The 6,556-nt window shown below is 33.5% G+C and overlaps 1 long non-coding RNA gene across 1 annotated transcript; it reads right to left on the reverse strand.

Moving 5' to 3' along the window:
* Positions 1–4,281: 4,281 nt before the first annotated feature.
* LOC124456525 lies at positions 4,282–4,674 on the reverse strand. Its single transcript, XR_006952327.1, has 3 exons — positions 4,617–4,674; positions 4,441–4,536; positions 4,282–4,345 (listed from the first exon to the last, which is right to left on the reverse strand). It is a non-coding gene; the product is annotated as an uncharacterized LOC124456525 (long non-coding RNA).
* Positions 4,675–6,556: the final 1,882 nt, after the last annotated feature.

Genomic DNA, 6,556 nt, shown 5'->3' on the forward strand with positions numbered 1-6,556 from the left:
ATATCTCAGCCCTATAACTGATTCATTACACTTACATCTACACAAATATATTTCCTTATTAACCGAATATCATTTAACATCAGATTATTATAACGGCATTACGTCAAGCATGAGGAGCAATTTCGGTTCAACTGCTCTGGATGTAGTTAATATATTCAGCTAAATAAAACGAGCTGATTACAGGAGAAAAGCTTCCTGCCTAGCTAAACTACTCATGTATGAATTACTCAATTAGTCATGCACACTGATTTTTGAAAATGCACAACTCAATGTTGGATTTACACTCAAAGTTTAATTATAACAATTACGTATAATAGTCACGATTGCGCTATCATTCATCATCTCCTTCATCTTAAGCTAACAATTTCCTAACATGCAAAAGCAATGAAATTTAATTGAGTGATGATTTCAGTTTATTTACGAAATTTTCGTAAGCGGGTAAAGATTTGATTCTTCAAAATTTCTTCAAGCGAATAATTTTTATCATAACTGCTAATTTAATTATAACAGGTTTAGTCATTTTAAATGAGACATTTTTTTTGAGGATGGCTTTGCATTAAAGTCGAAAATTTACAGTTCACTACTCGTCTTGTTTTGATTCATATTTTGCAATCTCAAGATATCTTGCTTCTTCGAAATTTGCTTTATACTAAAATGATCACTAAATCACATCGTAATAAAGTACTAATACTTACCTGAAGTAATGATGCAGCCGCTAAAATTTCAAGTGATTCCGAATAACACTTAACCACAGAATAGATATATATCTATTCTGTGACTTAACTAACCTTTATTGAGTTTTATTTTGGCTTTAACATTACATCAGAATATAGCGGCATTACATCAGCATATATAATAGCGGCATTACGTAGAGCCGTTGCGTATAACATTCTTCGTTTGTCAGTGCTTACTGATATGTTTATTTTACTGGATAACGCACACGTTTAAAATATTGTATGAAAATGGCGCCAGAAGTGGGTTAGTTAACTTACGACATATTAGACGTGTATAGATTCCACCTTATAATTCTTTTTGAAACTTTTGTATTACAAAATGACACTTTTGCGGAATTAATGGAGCCACCAATACTAATTTCATCAATTTTCAAATTCCACTTTATCATTGAATAGTCTGTATGTACTCACAAAGTTTCTTAGGCAACTGTAAATCTTTAAACTCAAAGAGTTTCTGTACAGGAGAATAAACAAAAGGGTTTGAATTTTCACTGTGCCTGAATAACATCTTTTGAATTTTTAGAACATACACATACGTATGAATTACTCATTTAATCATGCACGCTGATTTTTGAAAACTCAATAATGGATCTTCTTGAAAGTTTAAAATTATTACAATTACGTGTAATAGTCACTATTGCGCCATCATTCATCATCTTCTTCATCTTAAGCTAACAATTTCCTAACATGCAAATGTAATGAGATTTAATTGAGTGATGATTTCTGTTTATTAAAAAATTTTCGTAAGCGGGTGAAGATGGGAATCTTGAAAATTTCTTCAAGCGAATAATTTTTATCATAACTGCTAATTTAATTATAACAGGTTTAGTCATTTTAAATGAGGAATTCTGTCTGAGGATGACTTTGAAATAAAGTCGAAAATTTACACTTAACTACTCGTCTTGTTTTGATTCATATTTTGCAATCTCAAGATATCTTGCTTCTTTGGAATTTGCTTTATACTATAATGATCACTAAATCACATTGTAATAATGTACAAATACTTACATGAAGTAATGACGCAGCCGGTAAAATTACATGTGTTTCCGAATAACACTTAAACTTTCTTGAGTTTTATTTTGGCTTAGATTACATCAGAATGTTATAACGGTATGACGTAACCATTCTATATTTGTCAGTGCTCACTCATATGTATATATAACTGTAAAACGCATAACGTCTAAAATATTGTATGAAATTGGTGCCGGAAGTGGGCTAAATTGCTTACGGCCTGCTTGACGGATATCGACTCAACCTTATAATTCTTTTTGAAACTTTTGTATTACAAAATGACACTTTTTGCGGAGTGAATAGAGCCACCAATACTAATTTCATCAATTTTCAAATTCCAATTTTATCATTGAATAGTCTGTATGTACTCACAAAGTTCCTTAGGCAACTGTAAATCTTTAAACTCAAAGAGTTTCTGTACAAGAGAAGAAACAAAAGGGTTTGAATTTTCAACTTTCCTGAATAACATCTTTTGAATTTTCAGAACATGCACATACGTAAAGAAAAAGAGAGTTGACAAAGGAAAAGCATATTACCTTTCCTCAGGGGCGTAGGAAGCATATTTAAGTTAGGGGAGGTCATAGAACTTTAGGGCACCTGCATGGTGAAAAGGGTATTTAAATTTGACACGTATTATTTTTTTACAAAAAGCAAACCTTGTCTTACATGATAGTAGCGTATTCAATTCTGTTTCCAATGATTCATATATTTGCCATTATGAATCGCTGCAATATAGGGTGTGACACCTTTTTTTTTCTTGAAGACCTTTCTCTCGATCAAATCATCTGATTTTCCTTTTCAAGACACACCAATATACCACTACAGAACCCCCTCATATATGTACATAATGTCAGTCACAACACTGGACTCGATTCGGTCAAACTCTTCTATTTAGTAAGACAAATGTTGTTTTTGCTCATTAAACAGTTAAACTTATAGTACTGCCTCGTATTTCATTTTAGTAGTGTTTGTATGGCAAAACAATTGTTCTTTTTGTTTGTGTGACATTTGACATGCATAAAACATTGGCTTCTTCATAAAAACACACCCAAACAGATGTTCATCTTTATCTTTTTATGGTTGTAAATCTTAATTATGTGAACCTCTGTGAATTAATTTCATTTCTTAAGATGGAAGCATTCGTTGTTCTGGTCACATTTGTTTGATATATAATAAATATTGTTGGCGTTTTCCCTTGTTGTTGCTCTCTTTCGTCAGCAACGTTTGCCAGTCAGTAATTTGGCTCATCTCTTTTCTTCTCGTCTTTGAATACTGAAATCCTCATCTTAAAACTCCCAACTTCCAAGTTCTCTGCCGTTACCAGAATCATTCTTGAGATAAAGTACATGCGTAAGCCATCTTGTCAAATTATAACTTTTTTGCATATTCTGCACTATCTATTGCATAAAGAGCCTTTTCGGTTCAACTGCTTTTGATGTAGCTAATATATACAGCTAAATAAAACGAGATGATTTTCGGAGAGCTATCTTCTTGCTTAGCTAAACTACTCATGTATAAATTACTCGTTTACTCATGCACGCTGATTTTTGAAAACTCAATAATGGATCTTCATTGAAAGTTTAATTATTACAATTACGTGTAGTAATCAAAATTGTGATATCCTTTATCATCTCCTTCATCAGAACCTAAGATAGGGAACTGGATTTTATTCTACGTTGATTACTCATTGGAATCATCTCGAAAATTCACAACACCTTTCTCACCGAACAGGTACGCGCATTGGTTAGTGAGTCTTTAGACTTTTTCTTTGCCTTATTGTAAAGCGTCACTGATCATGCATTTTCTTGAAAGGGACTTCGATGTATAAAATAGGTGAGAGCCAACAATGATATGAAACGATAACATTTTATATCTTTGTTGGCTTTCACCCATTTCATGTGACTATGTGCCTGCAATGTTTCCAATATATTAATTCCTTACGTGTCCCACCGTTAACTTTACCGGAAAAAATTTAGCTGATGTTAGATTTTTCCAGCAAATTGAGTAAGGCGACATGCACATGATGCGTGCTTAAATGTATGTATTTTGTAAATGCCTTCATCCGAAGTGTCCAAGAAAAAGTTGAAAGTAGCAAAGTGGCTATTAGTTAAAAAATAGTTGCGACAAGTTGTGTCAGTAATATTTTTTATAATTTTGTGGAAGACATTTGATAGATATAAACGATGGAAGACAGCGCCTACTTTTTGTTCACTTGATTGTAACCTTGGTTATAGTGATTTGCAGATTGCGTTTTATCTACCAACCATTGACTTTGTTTCATCCATTTGTACACAGAAAAGTTTCAATATGGCGAAAAGAATGACTTCATAGTTTTTCTCACCCAAATAGCAACATAATTTTTGTCAACTTCAATTTGTGAAGGATACTAAGCAAAGTTTAGAGCTAGGTTACCATACCTGTAGATGAGAGGCTGTTTTCCCAGTCTCTTCAACTATTGGCTTGTTAGGGTCTGTTTTTTCTGGCAAAAACATCACTTTAACTGTATATTTCATGTCTTTTTTCAAAATTTAAAAGGAAATACTCCAAAATTTACATACCAAAGAAGTGTTTCCCACATTGTCAGACATCTCTGACGGTGACTACAAAAATCAATGCAATTTTATCAGTTTTGTCAAAAGGTCATCTTTTCGCACATCAAGAAACAAATTCCAGAATTCATTAAGCTTGTGTATACCCTTGCTGTTTCTTCATAACATTGAATTGACCCTTGCAAGTGAGAGGCTGTTTCCCCAGTTTCTTTAACCATTGGCTTGGTGCCAGCTGTCTGTTTCTAGAAAAACATCAATTTGATTGCATATGTCAGGTACTTTTTTTCAAAACTTTTATAGAAATACTACAAAATTTACATACCAAACTGTTGTTTTCAATATATAAGGAGGGTCTAACATTGTCAGCCATCTCTGATGTCTACAAAAAATCAATGCGATATCAGTTTTGTCAAAAGGTCATCGTTTATCACAGCAATCATCAAATTCCATAATTTACAAATCATAGTATACCCTTGCTATTTCTTCAGAATATTGAATTGATATTTGTAAGTGAATGCTGGGTGCTTGCTATGCAGTCTCATGTGATCTCATTGTTCTTGCATTTCAAGTCATAGAATTTATATCAAACATCCGCATAAAACTATGCATTCTTTCATTTTTGAATTATAAATGATATAACTGTTTGGAACATAGGCTAACTCTTAATTAAATGACGAACGTCACTTTTGGTGAAATAGCACGCGATTTGACTGGCATAAGAATATTTTTGGCGGTCTGTTAATTTTTTTTAATGAACGGGCGTAATTTAAACGTAATTTCACAAAAACATAAATAAATTTGAAGAAGTTATGGCATGATAGAAATAAAGGTAGTCAATTTACAGATCTTTCATCTACAAGTACTATCCCTGCCTCTACCTCCCCTTCCTTGTCGTTTTCTGTTTCCCTTCTATTTTAAAATCTTCATCTGTTACTCTTTGTAGCTCTGTTACAATCTCTCTTCCAGTTAATAGCGCTGTTTCGACATTCATTCCTATACGCAAAGATTTTCATCTTAATACGATTTCTGCGAATTTCGAATCTCCCTTCCTCCCTGCTGCTACCAATACCAATACAAATGTCGTCACTGATTCTTTTAGCACTAACACCACTCTGGCCTCTTCCAGTGGATGTGCCTCCATCGGCATTTCTTCATCTGTTCAACCTCTTCTCCCTTTTCTTCAAGCTCCTTCGCCGCTACAACATCTGTGTCAACCATATCTAAAACGATGGCTCCATCTTTCCCTACAGCAACTTTTAGCACTGGTCAGAAATAGTGTACATAGGTGTTAGCATTAGAATGGTTGATTTTTTAGGTTCTTAGAAGTTATCAGGTTGTCGCAAAACAAGTTCGATCTTTTGTTGATTAATTTTGTCATCAACATTGAACACATTTGACAACAATAGGCATGTCCAAACACACATGACTATTTTCAGCTTTAAAATGTTAAAACTTGATTTGGTTCTTTGGCATCTACGTACATGCCGATGATGCGTAGCAATATTTCTTATGTCATAAATAGTGATTAACGAAGCAAATGGCAATGTCTTGAATTTAAATTGTTTCATGTATACTTAGGAACTGTTGTAGCTTGGCCAACGAGAATGGTGTAATCTGTGGTTTTGGATGTACCTCAGGAATGTCGAAGGTGCATAATCGACTCGTGACTTCCGGCTACTTATCTGTCTTTTTTACTAGTGTGGTACCGGGCAAAACAGTTGCTCCACCATTGCATGGTCCATTCGACGAAGATGTCGTAAGAACTGACGAGTCTTACATTTGGCCAGTTGACAGAATGTTTGTTTGTTGCTGGAGCAGATGATTTTACTAACAATATATAACTACGTAAATCTTCCGCATTTTTTTTCTTTATGCATTTTATTGTTTTCGTAAAGAAACTTCCTTGTATATGTATATTGTAGTAAATTTTCTATTTTTGTGCCTGATCTTCCAGGGGAAATATTTTTGTTTGATATCATTGTATTATAAAAAGAACAGATTTTATATTATGCGCGTCATATCACGTAAGAAGTCCAAATAAAAAAATTCCGAGTCGTGAAATAAGACACTTATAACTACTTTGAACTACATCAAACGACTTTTTCTGCATACGGATTTCCCGCATCATACCTTGACGTTCTATAAAGCAATTGGTGACGTATTACTTGCCATTCATCTTAGAAAAATCGGTAAAGGCTGCTTTCATAGAGTTAAGTACCAATTGCACAATTTACTAACCAAATTAAAAACAGAAATGTCTAC

This window comes from Xenia sp. Carnegie-2017, unplaced genomic scaffold (assembly GCF_021976095.1).
Source record: "Xenia sp. Carnegie-2017 unplaced genomic scaffold, XeniaSp_v1 HiC_scaffold_51, whole genome shotgun sequence".
Classification (NCBI taxonomy): domain Eukaryota; kingdom Metazoa; phylum Cnidaria; class Anthozoa; order Malacalcyonacea; family Xeniidae; genus Xenia; species Xenia sp. Carnegie-2017.